Source organism: Excalfactoria chinensis, chromosome 4, assembly GCF_039878825.1.
Source record: "Excalfactoria chinensis isolate bCotChi1 chromosome 4, bCotChi1.hap2, whole genome shotgun sequence".
Taxonomy (NCBI): domain Eukaryota; kingdom Metazoa; phylum Chordata; class Aves; order Galliformes; family Phasianidae; genus Excalfactoria; species Excalfactoria chinensis.
Window position 1 is genome coordinate 42,607,892 of NC_092828.1, and position 22,775 is coordinate 42,630,666.

Here is a 22,775-nt window from a genome sequence, read left to right on the forward strand (position 1 = left end):
GTCAGACTACACACCTGCAGACACAAAGGTCCAAAAAATCCATTCTCTTCATTTACTAAAAGCTCAAATGCACATGTTCAATCCTGACTATTTCTGTGTTATAAACCTAAAATTCACTTTAGGAATACCACCCTCTCAAACAAACGAGGAAAAAAAAAAAAAAGCAGCAATAGCACAGATCAGTAAGAATTACAACAAAAATTGTTGGCTTTCCAACTTAAACCACTGATAGGCTTTTGTCAGTAGCATGCTCTAGGAAATCCCAACTCGCTGTGTTGATCTAATAAGAACACAAATATGAGCATTCTATTACCTAAACATGTCAACTTCCAACTACCACTCCTCTGCACAGCAAAATAAACATACAACTTTCATCCTCACCTCATCCCCATATCTGGATGATTTGGGGAAGTAACACACCAAAATAAAAGCAAGTCTTCTGCATCCTGTATAAAACAGAACTTAAACTTAGCAATTGCCAGTTGTATGGGAGTTTGGTAATCACAGCCTGAACCTCTGATTAATCAGCTGAGGCAAGTATGGGGTCAGCTGTGGGAGCACAGGTGAGAGTGATGTAGCTGTGCTCCCGGAAGGGATGGAGCTCGACTCCATCCCCTCTGAGACCTTATTTAAGGGCTGACTCCCACTGAGGCAGCATCTCTTAGAGATTGCTCACCAGTGTGGACTGCCCCAGCTTCTTCAACCAAGGCACCACCACTGGTGAGTTTTCCTTTGCTTATTCCTTCTGTACATTTGTTACCATCTGTATATTACAACCAATACACCAGTCCTGTGGGCCAAAGGAAATGGCTCCAGATTCCCTGCTTCTGCCACTGCTGCACTGATAACAATTCACCTGTCCTTGTATAGCCAGAAATAAAGGTAATGGCAAAAGATTTCAGTCTTAGGAAAAAATACACATAAACAATTTGAGATGTCAATGCAATCCCAGAGTTAAATAAGCTCAAATCATCTGAAGCAATTCAGAAAACAAACAAACAACACCTAATTGCTTGCTGCATTTTCCCTTTGATGTTTAGGAATAACGAATAAGATTTCCATACTTAAACATTAAAATAAAGGGTGAAGGGCAGGAGGGAAAGAAGAGTGTTTGGCAGGGCCTCAGCCCACCTTCCCTGTGCTGTGGAGCAGGCAAGGAGCTCTGGAGAGCAGCATTAATAGGAAGGCACTGAAGGAATTCTCTATAGCAATCTTTCTCTAGGCAGTATTTTGGCCTTGGTCCAGAGTGTGTGTTTTAAAACCAAAGACCAATAGATTGTATCATAAACTGATCTGCTGAAAGCCCACTGAAGTTTTTAAAAAGAGTTTTCTTTGAAGGGCAGAGAATTGAGATTATGGCAAAAACAACAGCATAAAGGACAAATGAACACTCTGGTAGAACAGCATCCCAGCACACTAACTCTCTCCTTAGCCTGTTTGCTTGGTCACAAGCAAAGCTGTTTGCAAGAGCAGAACAGAAGACTAAAACAAAACAAAACGCAAGGCAAAATAATACATTTATTCCATTTAAAATGTTCCCAGGAGCACATGGCAGATGTAAGGAGCAGGCACTACAAGAGAAACACCAACTGTGGAGCAGAGATGGGATTCTCTTACTAGTGGCAAGCTGGCAGAACCCTTTACCCTGCCTGTCCAGACACATCCACACACCACATGGAAGCAGCTGAAAAGCTTCTAATCATGTTGCTGTAAGTAGGGTGCATGTTCAAACAGCACCTCCTCCTCTGTTGAGCGCAATTACTCAACAGTGTGGCCAGATGTGCCCAAGAGGGGCTGCAAACAAGGGGCAGGACATCAGTGACCTCTGAGATGAAGGAAATGGGAGTAGGAATAACAGCTCCAGATGGCAGAAGACCAAACAGCATCAAAGACAGAAAGCAAATATTCCTTTCCCAAATTCTAAAACATTTTCCTCTGATGAGAGAGGAGGGGCCAAAAGCTCAGTGCAAGCCCAAACAGGCCAGCTACAGCTATTTTTCTGGCTGAAAGATGGTGAGAGAAAATGAATCTCACAGAACCGCAGCACCATTTTCCTCAGCTTGCAAGTCTGCCAGCACAGGTTCTGTCAGAGGGTCAGAAGGGAATCAGCCTTCCAAAAGCTGCTTCAGCACACAGTGCTTCCTCCAGCACTCTCTGCCCCACTGACAATACAACCAGCAGAGTGGAAACCAAAAAGAAATTCAAGACCAAGCTCTGCGACATTACTGCTCTGTAGTTCAGATTTTACAGACTCCTTTCTAAAAGACATTTCTATTTACTATCTCATCCACTTCATTAAATTGTTTGGCTTGAGATGAACACAGCCTCCTAACACAGGTACAGCCATTGCCTACCCAAGCAAGCACATCCTGCTCAGCATCATTACACTGATATCATCAGCTCAGCAACTTTCCTTTAATCATATTAAAAGCACACTAGGTCAGTGAGCCAATACAAACAATAACCAACAGAAGCCATTCACACACTCCACTAGCCTACCTGGTTAAATATACCGGATAGATAACAACACCTGGCTGCTAATGGAGCAAGCTCTTTGGATCTCTTCAGGAACAAGGCACCTTCTAACATCATCCACTGCAGTACAGCCAAACGTACAGCTGCATGCATGGGAAGAAGGCAGTCAGGCTGCAAAGGGCACAGACCCAAGCAGCCAAAGGGGGAGGGCTAGAGCAGACAAGAAATGTTACTCTGCATGCAACACTGACATTCTTGCAGGATGTAAAGCTGAAGAAGGCACTTTGAATACAAATAACGACTATCAATCACTTTAATGAGTGGTCTTGGTTTCTTTTCATTGTTTTTTGTTTTGTTTTGTTTTTAACACTGAGAGGTAAGACTATTACTGAAGGGCAAGAAAAAGTTCAAAAGTAACTGGGTTAGGTTACCTTCTCCGTATGCAAATGGTTATCTGTACAGCACAGGGCTCTGGAAATGAGCACACAACAGTATCACGCCGTGCCCAGGAAGGGAAGCAAACTCTCTTTCACTCTGGCAATTAGACTCAGGAGAGCGACAATGAGCCAATGGGACAGATAACCAACCACGGGGGGTTCTCCCAGCACAGACGCACTCACACAGCAGAAGACATTTCCACTCCACTAAAAGCTGCCAGGAGCAGTGCAGTGATAATGTTGTGTTTATGTGGAAAAATAGCCACTCATCTTTCTGTAGGAACTATTACAATCATCCAAGTGCCAGATCCTTCATAAGGCAGTTGCTTTCAGCTAGGAAGGGACACTGCAGAGAGTGACAAGGTGTCACATATTTGCAGATCCATTCCTGAAACTTAGATGCTTTTGGTCCTTTGTTTCACCCCTCTCCCTTTTCCACACCTTTTATTGAAAAGGCTGTAACTTACACCGGGCTACTTATTGATCAAGATGTACAGCAAACACTTCAAGATACAGACTGAGACCCTGCACAACAAATAGCAGAAAGTAAGGGTAAACTACCAAGAGGAACATGTTTGGAGATGGCATTTCATTTTCAGCACAAGCATCCAGCCCACTGTGCGGCTGTAGCAGTTCTTCCCAACCCTGTTCAAAACATGCTTACGTTCTTGGAATCCCATCACAGCAACACTCATTATAAAGCAGGATAGAAGAGAGTGAGAAGCTCACTGATGTCAAAATACTTAAGCATAAAAATAAAAAGAAGGAAGGGAAGAGGAGACAACCAGGATATCTCTGAAGAAGAAAGAAATGGCATTAAGACAGTGCACAAAAATCAGGCACAGATCTATCTTGCTTCTGACCATCAGTTTATAAATAGCAGAGGGAGACAGTGAAAATGGAAAGTGGGAAAGATAAATCAGAAGAAACACGTAACAAAACTCACTACTGCTCTCACAGAGTTTGCCATAATTAAGGAAAAGCATTATTCTTTCACCGAATGCAATGAACGCTGCCATACCTCCAATCAACAGCTTTAAAAGCTCGGCTATAAATCCTCATGCGCTGGGGAGATGGGTTGCTTAGGCAGCAGCCTTCCCTATGGACAAACAATTGCATACACCAGCCACAAAAGCTCTTCTTCCTCCACCCTTCAAACCTCTCGCTGGTGGCCACAGTTAGATCACTGGTAGCCAACGCCGTATTTTTCCTTGATTCCCAAAGCCTGGAAATGAGTATTTCTAAGCACTAAAGAAAGCAAATGCCATTCTTCGTTCTGGACACAGTTCAATGTGTGTAAGCTTTATTCTAACAGCAGCTGATGAGAGAGCTGGAGGGGAACAGTACACTTACTTTTTGACCCAGTACTCCGTGTTACAGTCAACTGACAGACTTCAAAAGAATAAAGTCCTATAACATGTTTGCCAGACTGCTTTTTCTGCTTGGCTCCTACAAAAATACCTAATTGTCATTACCAAAGAAACTGGAGGAGGGAAGAGATTTATTCTGCTAGTTTTACTTTTTATTGCTGGATTTTACTTGTTAACTGGCCACGGCCATGTAAACAGCCACTGACACAAGAGCGAAAGGAAAAAGGCCAAGAACTCTTGGCAAAACACTTTTACAAGATTCTTCAAGGTATCTGCAGACAAATCCCTTTAGTCCAATGTATGTAAATGGCAGCAATACTTGTAGTACTGAGAAGATAACAGAAAGAATTAAGGTTTTTAATCAAGCCTCTATTTTTCATTCATGTGCACAAAGCTATTTGTCTGCAGAAACTGCTGAAGTATTTCCATACATTAACATGAAAACATCACCGTGAGCATACCGTGCTTTTCATTTTCCCTTCTGAACCACCAAAACCATCCATAAATCCCGAGCAAGACAGTTCTGCTACAAGCCCGGATTATTCAGAGATTTCTTAAAATCCAGACACTACGGAATGCCTTGCAAAGCCAATGTTCTTGGTTCTATTTTTCAAGTTAATTCCCAACTTCCAGTCAAGTTGGAGTATTTCCAACAGAACTCCTTTCCCCTTCGCCCCTTACTGATTAACTATGAGCTTGTCCCCTTGAACATATACTGCAAGCAAAGTAGAAAGGTCAAAGGACATATACTGTTTATAGCCAATTTGCTTAAGTTCACAAAAGCAATCGACCATCCCCTGGACAAAGGAGGAGCCCTTCAAATGTGCTGACTTTTAGGGAGCTTCTATTAGCATCTGCTGGGAAGGAACAGAGGCAGCCCAAAACTGCTTATTCCCAACACACAAAAGAGAGCTTCAGATCAGGTACAGATCCCACTGTGACACACAGTGACTTTATAGTATCCACTATTTCCATCATCCAGCACATAACAAAGGATCTTACTGTCCTCATTATCGTTACTGTGGAGCTACTGGAAAGTGAACCAAAACCAAAAGATGTATTCCAGTGGCCACTGACTCTGAAGTGCCTGAGGCATAGAAACCTCCCCACTTTCCCACTCCAAAGTAGAGTTCAGAGAAGGAACATGACCAGAACACAAGCACAGCTCATCAGGGTCTCTGCTGCTTCACCACAACCCTCAGTGTAATGCTAAAGCACAGGCCTGAACCAAACTCTGCACAAGGGGAACAGCTACTAACAATATTATCACTTCATTCTTAAAAGCAATTGAGATAAGCTCAGTCTTGCACATTGTGCTCCTCATATCTTTCCAGTTAAAGTTTCTGCAGACAGCCTCTACAAACAGGCTGTGAGAACAGCCCCACTCCTCCTCTTTTCTAAACAATGATGTCAAAGAGCACAAGCAGGAAGGACGGGGGAAGTCTGTCTTCCAAACGTATTCTGCCTGTGCCAAAGGAAGCTCAGGCCTCACCTTGCTATATTCTGTGTTTCAGAGGAACAGCAACTATATGGGAGGAATGCATTCCATATCTCACTAATTTATATATATAAGTATATATCTATACATATAATTATATATTTAAAGACAAGCATAGTTTGGTGGAAAACATTCTTCCAAGGACACAATTTGTAAATAAACACTTCCTTTATTTAAATAAGCATCAATTGCTCAGAACTGTGTGTGCATCTGAAGCACATATGTACGCGTTGTACTGAAATAAAACCAGATCATAGCTTTATTATGTAACAGTAGCTTTATGTATGTAACTGGTTGCTGGGCTATGCCAACCAGAGGAATGGCAAAGAACTTCTAGCCGGCAGCAAGGAATCCACTTTTTCCCCCTGAATATATGGTCATGTTGCCAGCAAGAATCAAAGTGAAGTACTGCTGGCTCCAAAAACTGCTATGGTCAACCAGAGGTAGTGCTGCTGCACCTTCCAACTCCAGAACACTGAGAAGTTGAAGGAGGAACCTCCTCTCTATCTCAGGACCCGCTCAAAATCTGAATCCAACTTTCCGTGCTATCCTAACTGCTTATCCTAAATGTTCAGAACAGTGAAACTTTTGCAAACCTAATTAACAAGACAATGGGTATCCTTTTCAGTTGTATCCATGGAGATTTTGTTTTTACGTTTCTGTTGTACCTCACTGCCACATGGCCCCAAACTCGAGCATCAGCGTCTCGATGGTGGTATGGAACCTACCTACCTACCTATTTCATAACCTGTTTATAAGGACTGCTTACTTCAGGCGGGTCAGAGATGCTTCGTTTCTTCTGCAAACCTAACAAAACTCACAAATACAATGAACTTACTTTGTCAGAGAGGAAATCAACAACAAGGCTATTGCCAGCTCTGATCATATCCTTCTCCATCTCCTAACAGTTGTGACACCCAACTCCTAGCATTCTGCCACATGAATATTTCAAACCTGTTTCAACTCTCAGTTGAAAACACAGTTTGCATGTATTACCAAGCACAAACTGCACGCTCAAGGCTCAGAAGCCTAAAAGCAAATTAATTTATTCCACACCTGTATAATATATTTATGCAATAGCTTTCAAAGCACCACAGCTGCAGGTCGGCTTGCTGACATTAGAACTCTTAGGCTAGCAACCCCAAGAACACCCAGGTTTTACATTAAGAAACACATTCCAATCGCTCTGTCATTCTTCCATGTGGTACATTCTGTTCTGCGAGCACTCATGCAAATAGAAAGCGAGGCCTCCATCTCAGCCCTGGCTCTCAAGTGAAGATATGAGGACCTCCATAAAATGCCATTAGTAGTTAGTCGATCTGGGCAAGAGAGCAATTGCAGAGAGGAGGCCGAGGACCACAAATGGCATTCTGAATGGTATGGAGGTGAGGCTTGGCACAAGAGCAGCAGACAGCTGTTATATTGTCAGCCTGCAATGAAAGTGTTCTTTCCTGTTCCCGGATCAGACCACTAAAGCTCGCCCTCTGCCACCCCACAAAGCTTCAAAAGCTTCTGGCATTAAAACAAACCGACATGGTGGGGGAAGGCAGATCATTTCTGAGCACGACACAGTAATTCCACACAACATCTGCCCTTCCAATCTCCCTGCACACTGGGTCCAGGAACAGCAAACACTCCCATTGCCTCAGAAGCCTCTGTAACATGAAGTCAAATGTCAATGGAGAACCCACCAGCAACAGGCCCACTGCAAACCACTCAAAGCACACAGCAGCACACAGCGGGATGCATCTCAGACAGGGGCTGGCACTGACCATGACAAGCACACTTCCATCTGATTCACCTTCTTGACTACCTTTATTCTCCCTCAGGTATCCATTCCTCTTCCTTTTGGGATTTTCCATCATCTGAGCACTAGAAATCACTCGTTTAAAAGTTCTCTTTGCAAGCAAAGGTGATATTTTGTCATCTTTTTCACTGAAAAGCGCAAGCAGTCTCCTGGTATGCATTTTTTCCCTTTTAAATATACTACATACTTTCTGGGCACCCCAGGGGTTTTCCTAGCCCTGCAATTTCTCTCTCTCTATTCCCACAGTATCAAATGATACAAGTAAGGGATATACTCACAGTGCCAAATAGCCAAAATCAAACTTCAGAAGGCCCACAGTGCATGCACTGCCTCCCTTTCTATTGTAGTTTAGTTTAAGTTTGGGTTTTCAGACAGAGCTGGGAGCAGCAGGTGACACCTGCTCAAAACAGCACCCAAGCTCAGTCTGCTTGCTGAAGAAACACACCGTCAGCTGCTGCTTCATAAAGAACAAGTCACTTTGCTTCCAACCACTGTGAGATTTTAATATATCTTCATTTAAAAGGAACAAACACACCTGGAAACGTAAGAACATAAAGCACACTCCACCTGGCGCAGTGACACCAAAGAAAAGTAACAGCGAGACAATTCAAGTTGAGCTACTCAGGAATAAGAAACAAACTGCACTCCATAATGCCCAGTGCACCCAATGCAAAGTCCAGCACTGAAAGCCAAAGTTGGGAGCACACTTTGCTCAAGAGCTTCCATCCACCTTCTGACTGCAGTCACGCTGTTTCAGAAAACAGGAGACCCCAGAGAACACCAAAGTAAAACATGGGGCTGTATTTCACTGCTAGACAGTATGGAACTTCTGGCTACTGGCAGTGCTGTGAGTTCTATGCTTATGTATTTCCTAATTTGCTCCTTTGAGGTAAACACTGAAATTCAGCCCCTACTCTGAAGCAGCTCACCACAGAGCCTCAGACAGACATGCATGGTCACTAGGAAGGAAATGGATGGTTCAAGAAAGGGAATAACTTCTTTCACCAGCTACCAAGATATTAGAACAATGTGTCAGGAAGATACAGGGGGCAAAACTAAGCTGTAAAGCATCTGACTGGGTGTGCAACTGCCATATACCCACCCAGCCTGAAAATGTCTGATTTAACCCTTACATAATTCAGAGTAATATGCAATTCCTCTAGAGTACATGAGAAAGAGACAAAATGAGAATATCTGGAAAATCCACTTCTTTGAGTTCTTTTCAGATTTATTATGGCCTACACAGCAAGTTGACCAACCTGCTCAATGCTCCTTCCTTGTAATAAACGCATTGTAACACAATGCATCACATGCAAATAATAACAGCGTTTGCAGAAGTCAGAGATTAAGCATTCTCTTAATGCACGTCTCATTGTTATAATTAAGATGCATCCACATCATCACTCTCTTTTATTCCTTAATGGCCACCCAAAAATGTAAAGCCACGTGCTTTCATAGCACTCAGTATGACCTTGCTGTTCACTTTATGCAGCTCACTCTTCCCTGGCACAATAGCGCTCTATCGCTTTTGCAAGTTTGGAAGATACTTATTAGACGTGGTACAGCCAATCCTGCAAATCTGTTACTACTCTGTGATACAACAAGGGCATTAGCAGTTACATGCTTAAGAGAGGCTGAATCCTGTTAGGGAAGTTGACAAAACACCAGAAAGAACAAAGCAACCAATACCATTTTCCCTTAAAAGAAAAGGACCCAAGGTGGTGTCCGGTTCTCACTGGAACAATCTAATTCCACCTAAATAGCAAACAGTATTTCTCCCAGTTCCAACACGGTCAGTCCTACTGCCGCAGCCTCAATTTTGCTCAATGAGAAGGGTGAAAAAACATATATCCGTATACAAGACGAAAGAGCCCCCTGCCATTATTCAAGACTCCCAAAACACCAGCATCACTTCAGGAGTCACATCAATCACGTGTTCCTGCTCAGAAGAGAAATGAGAAAACGTGGGAGGGAGACAGGAATAGAGAAAGCGGCAGCACTGCCCGTGGGACAGCCAACCAACCCCAGTGTGCACAGGAGCCTCATAACAACGCCCTGCCTCTGCTACCCAGCCTGGGCAAGGTGTGAGAGGTCCAGCATCAGGAGGTGGAGCTTTCAGTGGAAGACACCAGCAGATCCATGAGTGAGACTGCTTATTCCGAGATGAGCACAAAACACTGAGTTAAAGAGACATCCTGTTGCAGTTCCTTCAGGGTCCCTATGTAACAAAGCAAGTCTTTTCTGAAAATAAAACAGCATTGCCAACAATTCAAAGAAAGAAACAACGCAAGCATTTGTCATGAGCTGGACATTTCAACTACCACCTACCAACGACAACGACAACAAAAGAAAACCACGGTGAACTAAAAGCTTCAAGACAAAACCATGCAAAAATCAACTGTTTTATTTCCCCATGTGCATACATGTATTATGGCCCGATGGCATTCAGTTTACCATTTCAAAATGCAGGTTTTATTACATTCTCACTTTGCAAAAAGAGACTTCCACAATTCTATCAGAAAGGTGAGCACTGGGGGGTAAATCAGAAGCAAGATATGTGGTTTCTCACATTAAATTGTATAGTAGTCCAGCTCCTCCTCCCCAAAATCTGTTTATTTTGGGCAGATGATATAAGACTTCCTTAGAGCAGGAAGTCCTGCAAGTCAGAGGCCGCTGCTGAGCCAATATTTCCAGTATTTTGCAATAGGAACTTTAAATCCCTCACAAACACGAACAGAACGGCCAGTCGGCATCCGCAGAATTACCCTGCAGCACTTTAGCAATGAGGGACCGACCATTTGCGTTCCTTCACACAGTTCTGCTCAGCAGACTTTCAGAAACTGAGGTGAACCCCCACGACCCGACGGTACAAAACATCTGACAGCAGCATCTGGGAGGCACAACACTGTGCTCAAACTCTGCTTCTAAACAGCCTCATGACAGCCTTGAGTATTTCCAACAGGAAACCAACATCCATCCACACTCACCATCATCTCCACACAGTACTCAGCCCAGCAGTCTTCCACACGCTAAGAAATACAACTGAGCACTGGAAGAAAACTATGAAATAGATGAAGTAAGGCTTGCAGGTATGAAATACGTTGCTTAAGTCTTCCAACAGCAACAAGCATCTACACATCCCAAAGAGCTGGGTGCCATGTACACTGCTGCTGGCAGTCATGCTCCAGTGACCCAGAGCTATGTAGGGAGACCGCTGAGGTACCTTCTCAGCTGACCCAGGTAGCAAGATGAAACAATGCAGCTTTCTGAATTACAGCTGTTATTTCCAGGTTGAAAATAACAAGAAATATTTTTCTTTTTTTACTTAGCATCTTTCCATTACTGTTCTGAAGGCAAGTTTGCCCTTGCAGTGATGCAACGCATCACTATGAGGCAGCTGATCTCAGGGCACAGAACTGCAAATGAGGAAACAATTTACCAGAAGGGCTAACTCATATAAGCCTTGAGATAGAAACGCTGCAATGCATTTCTATAAGAGTGTTGAAGCTATTAAGTATCACAGCAGCACTGTGACTAACTAGCTTCACTCAGCTGAATAGATGATCAGCTCGCTAAGAAGTGCCATATAACCCCAGCCATACTACAGTGTTACTCCCAGCTCAGCAGCCTAAAACTGTTGGGCAAATTGGAAACACAAACAGGTCCACTTCCCAGCAAATACACACCGAACTGAAGAACACCACTCACTGCGAGTCTGTTCTAGCACCACAGATATTTCAGGCATTCTTCTACTCAAAATATTTTGCTGTCCCCAGCATTCAGTATTGCAGAGCTGGCTCCAGCTGAACTATACGGATTCACAGCAAACAGCACAGAAATACCCTTCGTGATCCAAACTTGTACCTGGAGCTGGACTGCCAGCACTTCGTTACCAGGATCACTGTGCAGATGCAATATTAACGGGGCTTCATGTTTCTAGCACCAAGGCTGGGATCTCTACAAAGTATTCTGCTTTATAAACATGCCTGTCTATAGCCTAACAGCATAGGGAAGGAGGCGCTTGTCTTATTGAGATTGACCAACTCATGAAGTGATGAACACACTCCATGTTTGTGAATGCTACAAGCGTATCCACACGCTGTAGGACACGTGAGATACCGCACAAACGCCAGTTCATGCACACTGTGCACACAGCCACCCCCACAGTGCTGCTGCTTGAGATACACCTGCCTTGGCACCAAAACATGCCACAGATGCACAAAACATGTCACGATGCCATCAGGACAGCTCCCTGCAGAACCAGCCCAGGTTGGGGGGATGTGATGCTGAAACCCAACACGACAGGAGCCCTCTGAGGCCACCTCTGAGTGGAATGGTCCCTGGGGAGGTGTCACACAACTGTACCCAAGGCACGCATGGGCACAGAGCAGCCACATGGCTCACAGGCTGAGCTGATGTACTAGCCAATTGTGCCTACTAATGCAACATGTAACATCTACCTTTCCTAACAGGAAACCTAGCATATTCCACGGTGAAATATAATGACCTAGTATACACAGAACTACACTGCCAACTAACCAAAACCCAGCCAGAAAAATAAGCCCAGGGCTCACTGGTTCACAGAGGAATCCTTCTGGGAGTTACTCTTGTTAAACACACAAAAAGGCAGGTAGGCCACTCACGAAACCACAGCTGAAAATAAGCACATTTATCCTTCTGCACTGCCGCCTGCCTCCATCTCTCTCTTCACGCCGACATCCCCAGCCCCAGCTGGGAGGGCCATCCCCAGCCCCAGCTGGGAGCCACGGCCCTCATCCCTCAAGGTGAGAACCGCCGCTGGGTCGGAGACCACGGACAAAATAAATAAACTACGCTGTGACGAAGACGACGATGAATCCCGGCCGCCCACAGCAGGTGCCTGCGGGAAGGCCGCCCGGCCCGGCCCTCGCCTGCCCGGGAACAACAAAGGCCGCCGGGCTCCCTCAGAGCTCCGCCAGGCCGGGCTCCGGCGGGGCCCGCGCGTTGAGAAGGGCCGCTGGAAATAAATCCATACAAAATAGAGAACGCGACGGCCGTGATGGACTACCATAAGGCACCTGCCGGGCCACCCCCCCTAAGCCCGCACGGCACCCCCGCAGCACGACAGGGCCTGCGGCGGAGCGACAAAGCGGCGGGGCCCGGTCGAGGGCGGTGGGCACTCACCGGGAGGCGATGAGCTCTCGCGGGGCCGCTACGGCCGGCCCGGCCCGCCGGGGCGGGGGAGAGGGCGGCGGGCGGGCGGCCCCTCTCCGCTCTTCGCTTCTTTCGCTCCGCGGGCGCGGCGCCGGGGGTCAGGCGAGCGGGTGGCCGCGGCGGGGCGGTGCGGGCCGGGCCGGGAGGGCGGCTCCCCCGCTGAGGCCCGGGAGGGCTCCGGCGGGAGGCGCCGCCGCCGCTGCAGCGTCCTGGCCGCGGGGTCGTTCCGGTCCCATCAAGGCCGGGCCGAACCGGGAGGGCCGCGCGAGGCGGGGCGGGGGGAGCGGGGCCGCTCCCCGCGGCGGCTGGTGGCCATCTTAGTCCTCCTCCTCCTCCGCGGCGCAGAATGCCCCCTCCCCGCCCGGCTGCCTCCTCCCTCCGCTCCTCCTCCTCCTCCTCCCGGCTGGCTCTCGCGGCCCCGGCCCGGCGCGGCCACCTGAGGAGACCGGGTGGGGAATGGCGGGAGGAGGGAGCGACCCCTCAGGGAGCGCAGGCACAGCGCGCTCACCTCTGCTCCGTCGGTGGTGGTTTATTAAAAAATAATAATTATCACTATTATTATTATTAACAATTATGCTGGGTTTTAGTAGTTTGGCTTTCCCTTGGAGTCCCGCGGAAGGCTCTGCGCCTTCCCTTTCCTCAGACAAAGATCCGCCCGGCAGGCACCCACCGCCGCTCAATGCGCCGTGCCCTGAGGAGAACGGAGCGCTGCCAACACGGGACAGGAGGAAGGGACCTTCCTTTCGTGGAGCCCGAGGCTCTCCCGTTGCCTTTGGTCACTGAGTGGAAGCCCAACGGGTGACCCCGCTGCGGTGCACAAAAGGGACGGTGCATCAGGGAATGGCATCAAGTTGCAGCAGAGAAGGTTCGGGTCGGGTATTAGGAAACATTTCTACTCTGATACACTGGTGATACATTGGCACAGGCTGGAAGCATTCAGGAAACTTGGAGATGTGGCACTGAGGGCTACCGTTGGATTTGATGATCTCAGAGGTCTTTTCCAGCCTTAATGATCCCATGATTTATGCTGTCATCCCTACGGTTCTGATGCTGGAATGCAGAGATAGTCACTTTTTTCCTAATACATTCCCTACAGCTAAAGGACTCCTTCATGCCAGCTAGACACATAACCCATGCAAACATTGGCTAGACACAGCAAGTACAGGGTCACTGCCACCATGGGGCAACCTTCACCCACCCACACCTCATGGGAAGGGTACAAAGGTACATCCACGCCTGTGTCCATTAGCCCTTCTGCCTTCTTCCATCAACTGCAAACTCGCTTCCTTCAAGACATCAGCTATTCACAACAGTTTGCCTTCCAGCAGTTGGCTTTTTCATTTACAAAATCTCTTTCCAAAGCCCTCACTGAAGGGACTGAGCAGTTTGGAGAATGGCTGCAGGGGTAAATGCAACGAGAACTAACATGCAGAGCACGAAGGGCCTGTGTGTTTCACGGGTAAATGAACACAATAAAATTGCCTCTTGCCTATGGTATCACATCTTATTAAGTGAAGCTGGGCACCTGAGGACAAAGGGAGTCTATGCCTTTTACCCCATCTTCCAATGCTGGACATTAATATCAAAAATGCCATTCTATCTAGTATTTTAACAATGTCATGGGTCAACGGATGGACAAGATGACCTCAGAGCTCTGTTCCAACTTTACCGATGCTATGAATCTATGATTTGTACTCACTGCTATACAACTTTTCACCTCATTCTTATTTATGTAGAAGAGATCTCTGTTTAGGACTTATGGATGTCTGAGACAAGCCCTCAGCTCCTGAAGGCAGTGAGGTCCTGGCTCAGGCTGCCCAGAGAAGCTGTGGATGCCCCGTCCATCCCTGGAGATGGAGGTCAGGTTGGATGGGGCTCTGGGCAGCCTGATGTGAGAGGCAGCCAGACCACGGCAGGGGGTTGAGGCAGGTGGGCTTTAAGGTCTCCTCCAACCTAAGCCATTCTATGGTTTTATGATTCTACTCTGTGATTCCTAAGGAGACAAAATATGTGCTCACTGAAGATGAAAATATTACCCAAACAATGAAATAAAAAGAAAACCACCCCACGTGACTAAAAAGTAAAAGGAAGGACAAGGACAAGCTAATAACATTCTTGTCTACACAACGTAACCCCACCTTTACTCATTAGAAGTATATCCCTACACTCACTGCATCAACAGGAGCAAAATTTAGACCAATTCAGGAGACCTGCCTGAGCTAATGACTTGTGTTGGAATGCAGCCCGCGGGTCTGTTACAGTGCCTGCATTGTTTGTGTGCAGGATAACCAATGAACAATAAGCACCATGAGAGAAATTATGCCTGGTATACCAGTTACAGCCCTCGTACAACAACTGTAGTACAATCAGTACCAGCTCTTAAACACTCAGCACTCTGTACCTGCAAAAAAAGGGGACTTTATGTCGCATGTATAACATCGTGTCTACTTTTGCCTACTTTCACCCACTTTGGGGGCTTTTTAACCTCTTCCTCAACCAGTTTCTCTCAGCACACCCATTTTTCTCAGCCTCCTCATCCCAAGTTGTACGCAAAAGGTAATAACAGCCACTGCTTTCTGTGTGAAATAGGGATGGCCGAGGCCATGTGAGAAATGCTACTGAATAGAAAATGCAGAGGATCAGAATATGACACCACCAATTTGTTTGCAACATCTTCCTTTTGACAGCACTCCCCGATATGTCGCATACACCATGGAATAATGGATACACACAAGGAAAAGCAGCCCTGTGTCTGTACCAGGCTGAACCAATCCTCCCCCCTTGAGGGAAGGCCAAGATGAAAGTTGGTAGAGCGGCTGTTGGTGCTACAAAACCACCGAGAACCGCATCTCATTCCATAGGAAGTGTATATGCATGTTTCCCGGCAAGCCAGGTGTTTATAAGAGTACCTTCTCCTTTATCAGTATGTCATGGCAGTCTAGAAGCCAAAAAGCTCTATGTACTACCAGGCAGAATTTGTCCCCTTTGGGTATATTTTCATTCTGGACTGCAGCAAGGGGAATCTCAGATTTAATCAGCTTGTTTCTACAGTAATTTCACTTACTATGCAAGATAGAGACAGCGAACAGTACACAGCAGTTACCCATCATAAAACAAACAAATCTTCTCTCTGTAATGTATGTGTAGGAGGAAACTTGCATCTTTCATATGTAAAGGATTAACACATCTATCTTACCAGCTGTACTAAGAATCAAAGCTTACAGAGATGGAGCTGTTCCTAAGTCTCTATCAGCAGAGATACCTTAGTGGGAAATCACAGAAATCCTCTGAGAGAGCAGTGGGAATTGCACAGACAGCTGTACACCACATCTAACATTTGCTGCATGCCAAATTATATTGCTTTAGTTCTTTCCTTTACCCTTCTCTCTTGTGTGCTTAATCCCTCCTTGCATTCCTATTCATAGACCCTATGTTTTGGTCAGTTATCACAGCTCCAAAATAAACAATGCCAAGCTGTAATAATCCATACTGATAGATATCAGATGCTTTTTTAATTAAACCATCTCAACATCTCTCTTGTTGCAAAGCTCATCACAGGCAACTGTTTCTCAGAGAAGGTGTTAGTTAGTCACTACAGAGCTATAATTAGACCAACAAAATGGGGTTTGTTTTCCACTTTGTAAAGCAACCGCACATAAGGAATCGCGCTGATCTTTATAAGCCATGGAGATACACTGAAAAACATTTATCTTCTTTATTTAAAAGGAAGGTGATACCTGTATGACTGACTTGAAGTGATGAAATTCTACTCAGCCTTCAGGTGAATTTCCAGTATATTTCTATTGCACATATTTTGCCTATCTTGGGCAGTAAAGCTGAGTCCGCCCTGTTTGCATGAATGAGCTGAAACCAATGGGCAGTGCTTTCATTGTACAGGATTCTTATGGCTCGCTTTGAGGAACACTCTGCCCTCCCTCTCGCCTGTTTATAGATGAAATTATGGTACTCAGTAAGAAGGGTGGGGTTGAGAAGGGTCCACCGCTGCCTCTCCATCCTAGGGCACACCCACTGGATTGGGCTGAAAGCTGAACAATTAGAAAATCCCTTGTCACAAGTTCTTTAGCAAAACAACTGGCTGCTGGTCAGAAGTTAAAGAGCCCACAGATTGTCCACCGGTGAGCTCATAGCATCTGTAAAGCAGTGACAGAACAAGTAACCGCAGCAGATACAGCCACAGCCCACAGAGGAACATGGACAGGAAAAAAAAGAAAGCAAGCCAGAGCTGCTCCACCCTCAGCCCTTGGGGCCAACCCATCCCTTTTGTGGATAAACAGCCTTTCTTCTGCTGTCCACCGAAACTGTAAGTCATACAACAAAAACACATTTGTCCCACAGTGCTGCAGGCCAAAGGTGAGTGACTTAGAAACAGAGCTCGCTGCAGCTGACATGGATGACTTTTTTTTGTTTCTGTGACAAAAAGCAATGGTAAAGCAGCACTGCTTTTACGAGTAAGGACACGAGAGTGAGGGGGAAAAGTAGGGCTTAGGGCTGTGTGACCGAAGGGTTCCCACAAAGCAGGTGATGACAGAGAGGGTTCTGTTCAGCTGAGGCCTTTGTGGCTTCCTCAGCCACGCAGCCATGTGCGGTGGTCCCAGAAAGTGAATCTGAGAGGAGGAGATCACACTTTGAGAGAGGAAAAATGCTGCCATCTGGTGCCTCAGGGAAAGAAACGTTTGTCGTGGTGGTGTGCATCACTTACAGCCATCTAAACGCTGCTGGTTCCGCCCCACAGAGCTCGGGATGTCTTTGTGTTGGTTAAAGGCATCGTTCCTCCGCACAGCTTATGGAAGGCTCTTATGAAGGCAAACACTACATACCAAAGCACACAGCCTGAAAGGTGTGCCGTGTGCTGGTCTGCTCAGAAGAGAAACTGTTGTAACTTCTGAGCCCCTGGAATATACCTCAGAAAAGAGCAGGTTTGCGGCTGAGGGATGCAGTTTGTGGTCATGGTGGGGATGGGTTGGTTATTGGACTCAGTGATCTTAGTGGTCTCTTCCAACCTTAGCGATTCTATGATTCATGTCAGAAGACACCACGGGCTATTTCTCCTTCTGATTCGCTCTTTACAGCAGCTTGTTTCTGCTTGTTGTTGATTCAGCCTGAGGATGTGCCAAATACGCACTGAGACACTCCATACTTAGAACGTTATTTTTGTCTGTGATATTTTTATTTTCACAGGCTTTCACAGAAAGCCATGATGGCAGCTTAGGGAGGATGAAGCGACTGATCCAATAAAATATATATACACACATATATATATACACACACTTCCCAATTCTAGACACAGCAGAAATAAAGACGCTCTTTCTGTGAACTTACATTTGTTTCCCCCTTGACTAGGAACAGGAAAATCCCAAGGTCCACAGGGCAGCTTCCCGCTGGAAGAAAACCATGTGAAACAGGTTCTGTTATTTATTTATAGAAGCACCATTTTGGGAACACAGCAGTTACAAAACCACAGGCCTGCCACCCTCTCCTCCCAAAAAACAAGCTCCACACCACCCTCTATTTCCCAGGAAGATGCTCTACTTGTAGAATGCCTTCAAGTTCACCAAGTAACCCACAGCACTCCAAACTCTTCCAAACCATTTCTTGCACACTTCTGCATAGCACCCAGGCAAAGGAACATATTCATGACCCAAGAAAAGGTATTTCTGAAGCTGTAACTAAAGGGCCTCTCTTACAACGCCTGCCATAATATGTACTCTCCCACTTCACCTATAGCACCTGATCAATCAGGGCACAAACTCAGAACTCACCTTCTCCTCACAGGAGCTATTGGTACAAGAAGATATTTTGCCGTCACAGATTTTGTTATGCGTAGCCGCAGACCATGACTGAAGCCCACTGGCCAGGCATGTACACACTCCTGTCAAGCATTTGGGGCAGATTAATTATCTGAATTCTTCATAAATATTAAAAAAAAATAATAATAATAACTAATTCTAATAATGCTAAGACCCTCCCTCCACTTAATTCCTAGCCTTAGTTTTTTTTTACTGCCACGCTACGTACATTTGATCTTACAAAACTAATTTCTTGTGGAACTCAATCCTTGTATTACTGGTGTTGTGCTGCAAGAACTTGGAGTTGCTTTCTCTTCAACATCACCAGAATTGCTTGTGGATACACAGCGCAAGTCTGGAGCTTTTAGATGCATGCATAGCTTCCCGTGGAGAAGTTGTAATTTCTTTGACAGTCCCTGCTCATGAACAAATGACATAACTTGAAGCTTTTCTAATATTATTAGCCATGTCATATAAGGGTAGTTTTCAGAAACAGTGACAAATCTTGTCAGTGCCTGTGGCAGCCTTGTTAACCGCAAGCCATGTTGTCAATCTCCCTTCAAGTTGCAGTGTTGAAGGAGCACTTCCTTTCAAACAGAACATGGTTTTCTACAAACCCTCAGCCTCCAAGTAGAAAAAAAAAAGACAGCACTTTGGGTGAGTAGGCCGGAGTATTCAAATTACCTGGGCCTTTTATATTGTATTAATATCAATTAATACAGAAAACCTTTCATCTGTTCTGTCCCTCGTACTCCCTCCCTAAAATTCCCACAAACAGCTGTTTTTTGGCTCAATGAAGGTGAGAAACAGAAGTAGCCAGCTCAGAAAGGTCATGCCCAAAGCTGAAGGAGACATTAACACACCATCATTAAAAGCATGTGAGCCCAGAATAGCCAACTTGAATTTCAGGTTGGTGAACCGAGGCAAGTCCTGTGCCTGATGTGTACTTGGTGTGGCAATGGCTAATTCTGGCAACGTATCATCTGTCCCTCACATTTCCTTTGTTTTGGTCTGTGAACGCACACTGATCTCTTGGATAGAGCATCAGGTGGCTTCCTTAGAAGGCGCTGGTTGGTTCAACACCAAATAGTCAGGCATTTTTCTGCCAACAGACTCTGTGGACCTCATGCCCTACCATAGCATTGCCTCAAAGTCCAGGCTGAATCTCATCTCTACCTTGTCTCTCAGAAGTCTCGCTGCAGGGATTTTTCCACTGATATTAGTTTTTAAATTCAATGCAAAAAAAAGAAGCACGATCTTTATAATCTCTCTGAAAAAAGTACTAAAGAATAAAAACTGCCTCTAGTTGTTAGATCCAGAACAAAAGTCACTGTTGCTAAGTTTGATTAGGCATTAGGGGACAAAAAGAAATAAACAAGCAATAGAAAAGTTGCACAGCGTTTATAAATATAAGCTGCCATGTCAGCCCCCAGTGAAACAGCGGTTGAGGAGTCCCCTCTCTAAGAGCGTATCAGAGCCACAGTGTAAGTGAACACAGTGTTAATAACTGTACAGTCACCTAGGTCACGTTTAATGAAGAACACAGTGCCACCCAGGTCACATTTAATTAAGAAGTCTTAATTCAAACACAGTGCTATCATATTCCTGATGAAAAGCAAGTTAAAAATCTCTGAACAGTTAACACCACGCTGCTCCCAGGAGTTTCAGTGTTAGCTCAGGTTAATTATGTTTAAGTTCTTTCCTTTGGTGTACTGATGTGAAGATCATTGTCTGACACCAAAGAAGAGAAAATTAAGAACTTTCTGCAGCTTCCAGCAAGGCTCACCTATCATGGCACTCACATGGAGCCAGCCTGCCCTTGTGTTAGTGAGGAAGGAGCAGATGGTTGAAGAAATATCACTCAGTTACAGTGCTTCTACTCCCCAGGGCTTTCTCCAGGAAGGCCTCAGGTGTTCTCACACTCCAGACACACCTTTTTCCTGGCAAGGGAAGAAAAAACAAATCACTGCAGCTGTCTCTGTGGTTTCTTACACTCACATCCTCAGTGACCACAAGTCTTCAAACATGGTGCAACATCAGCAAGAGGGGGCAGCCTGTTTTCTTCAGTCTCAATAGAAACCAACACAGAGTAGGTCTGCAGCAAGCAGCCGTAGCAGGGCATTAAACCACAGCAGAGCATCATCTCCAGCCTGGGGAAGTTTTCAGACACAGGAGTAAGTGTACAGATGGGAAGTAACTTCTGGCTACATCATTACAGACAGATTACTTGCCTTTAGCAAGGCAAGTAGGGAAAACCCTTGCATTTCTAAGCTGTTATCCTTACTGTTAGCTTGTAAGTGAGCCTTTCAGATATGGAGAGGACAGAGGTGGTAAAGAACAGGCAAAATCGTTCTCAGTTAAATCCCTGTTACATGCAAGTTTTCAAAGTTTGTAGCCAAGGAGCATTCAAATTATCAGCAGCTGGGACTTTTTCCACATGCCAGGAATGCACGGGTGCTCCAGCTCCAAAACCAAGTCAGCATGGACCACAAGCATTCATCTCCAGCCAGCATCATTGTGAGCACATCACACCTGTGTTAAAGATGTGCCATTTCTCTATACTAATCCAAAAGCAGCTGTGAGGTTCACAAATGCTCTGCTGTGAACTTCTGTGTCACGAGAGTTTCTACAGACTGTCAATACAAAAGCATTTGCAGCTTTATCCTGGAGATTTACTGTTTTCAATCCAGCTGCTGGAGGCAATTCTATCAGCATCAGCTCTGCAGGGCAGCTGTACTTAGTCTCAGCAGAACAACGCCCACAGGCAGCACAGCACTACACACACTTTTTTTTGTCTGTCTCTGCTTGAAAGCCATTACATCCATTCTAATCAGGTGATTGGACACACACCAGTTATTTAAAAGAACATAAAAGCCCAATAACACGTTCATTCCTAGCCAAATGTCCCCAGCGTAAAGTGGAGTCAAATATGCTAGTACAAACGGCACAACACTACCTGTGCCACTCCAACAGAGGCAGAGATATCTGCCATGACCTATGAGACTAGATATGGTATGAGAGTAGCAGAGACACACATTCCAATCAGCTCCATCCTGAGGCTCAAGAGCTCACACTTCAGATTCCCAGCTTCTCTTAAAGGAAAGAGTTCTGTTTGTATTGGGATAGAAAGTGTTCAGAAGGAGGTGTTTTCGTAACTTCAAGTTGCATCAGCTGCATAATGACTGTCATTTGTTAGTTTACAGCAGAGCAGGGGAAGGTCAGACTTACTACCTGTCTTTTAGGGTCCACTTGGCTTTAGAAGAGGTCAGGATGGGTGCAGGCTGAAGGAAAGCTTCCTCCTCCTCCATCCTCTTCCCTGAGCTGCCTCCCAGCTGTAGTTTGTTGCCAAAGTGAGCTTGCTTAGAACTGCTTCAGAGATGCATCTCTGCTGGAGAGAGAAGGGCTGGTCACCCTTGGGAAGAGCTGTAAAACCATCAGCCATTAGAGCAATAGAAGCCCTCTGAAGAAGAGCAATCAAGATGCATCAGAGGCTTGGAGAGCTACACAATATTTTTGGTTAAACCTATTCCAGCTCACGTGAAAACTTGAGCGAGCAGCTTCTGCTGCAAGTTAGCAAAGTCATAGCCTTAATGTGCCTTCCAAATTGCTTTTGCTTACATAAGCAGATAGGTGGAAGATGGTGGCCTAAGGATACCAATGAGACCAAGAGCTGCACCTTTGGAGGGGAAAGCATGTGGGTCAATTGTGAGGTTTCCCTCTTATCAACAGGGGTACCACACTGCAAATCAGAGCAACAGATGCCATTGTGTTCTGTCCTCAAGGAAGGAGTTCACAAATACAGGCACCTCTGTGGTGAAAGAACCTTTCCATTTCCAACCCTGCTTTTCCAGGCACCCAGTTCTCCCCTATATTTCCAAAAATACCTGATGGCGAGGTGATCTCAGGGTCCTTGAAGACACCTGAATATTCAGCACTTCTGCAAGGAAGGGACTTTCCTTGATGAAACTAAAAGCCCACTGAGGAGGGGCACTTAGATCATGCAGAAGCTTCTCTCTGCCTATCACTACATCCATGCTGAGAGCAGGCCCCACTACCTGCACAGCTGCTGAGGGAGGTAACCCTGAGCAGACCCTTCTTATCTGCTCTGATTTCCTGAGTGTGATTGCTGTGCATCAGCTGCCAGGTGCTCCTGAGTGAGGGGAGGGAAAAAAAAAGAAGTTAGGGGAA

General features: G+C 45.6%; 1 protein-coding gene across 6 annotated transcripts in view; it reads right to left on the bottom strand.

The window, feature by feature from the left end:
- Window positions 1–13,113, bottom strand: part of WDFY3 (WD repeat and FYVE domain containing 3) — a 135,340-nt gene extending 122,227 nt beyond the window's left edge. For all 6 annotated transcript variants that reach the window (XM_072336744.1, XM_072336741.1, XM_072336743.1 and 3 more), the window contains exon 1: window positions 12,751–13,113. The gene's annotated coding sequence lies outside the window, so the exon portion shown is untranslated. The remainder of the gene's footprint in view (window positions 1–12,750) is intronic.
- Between the last annotated feature and the right edge of the window lie 9,662 nt (window positions 13,114–22,775).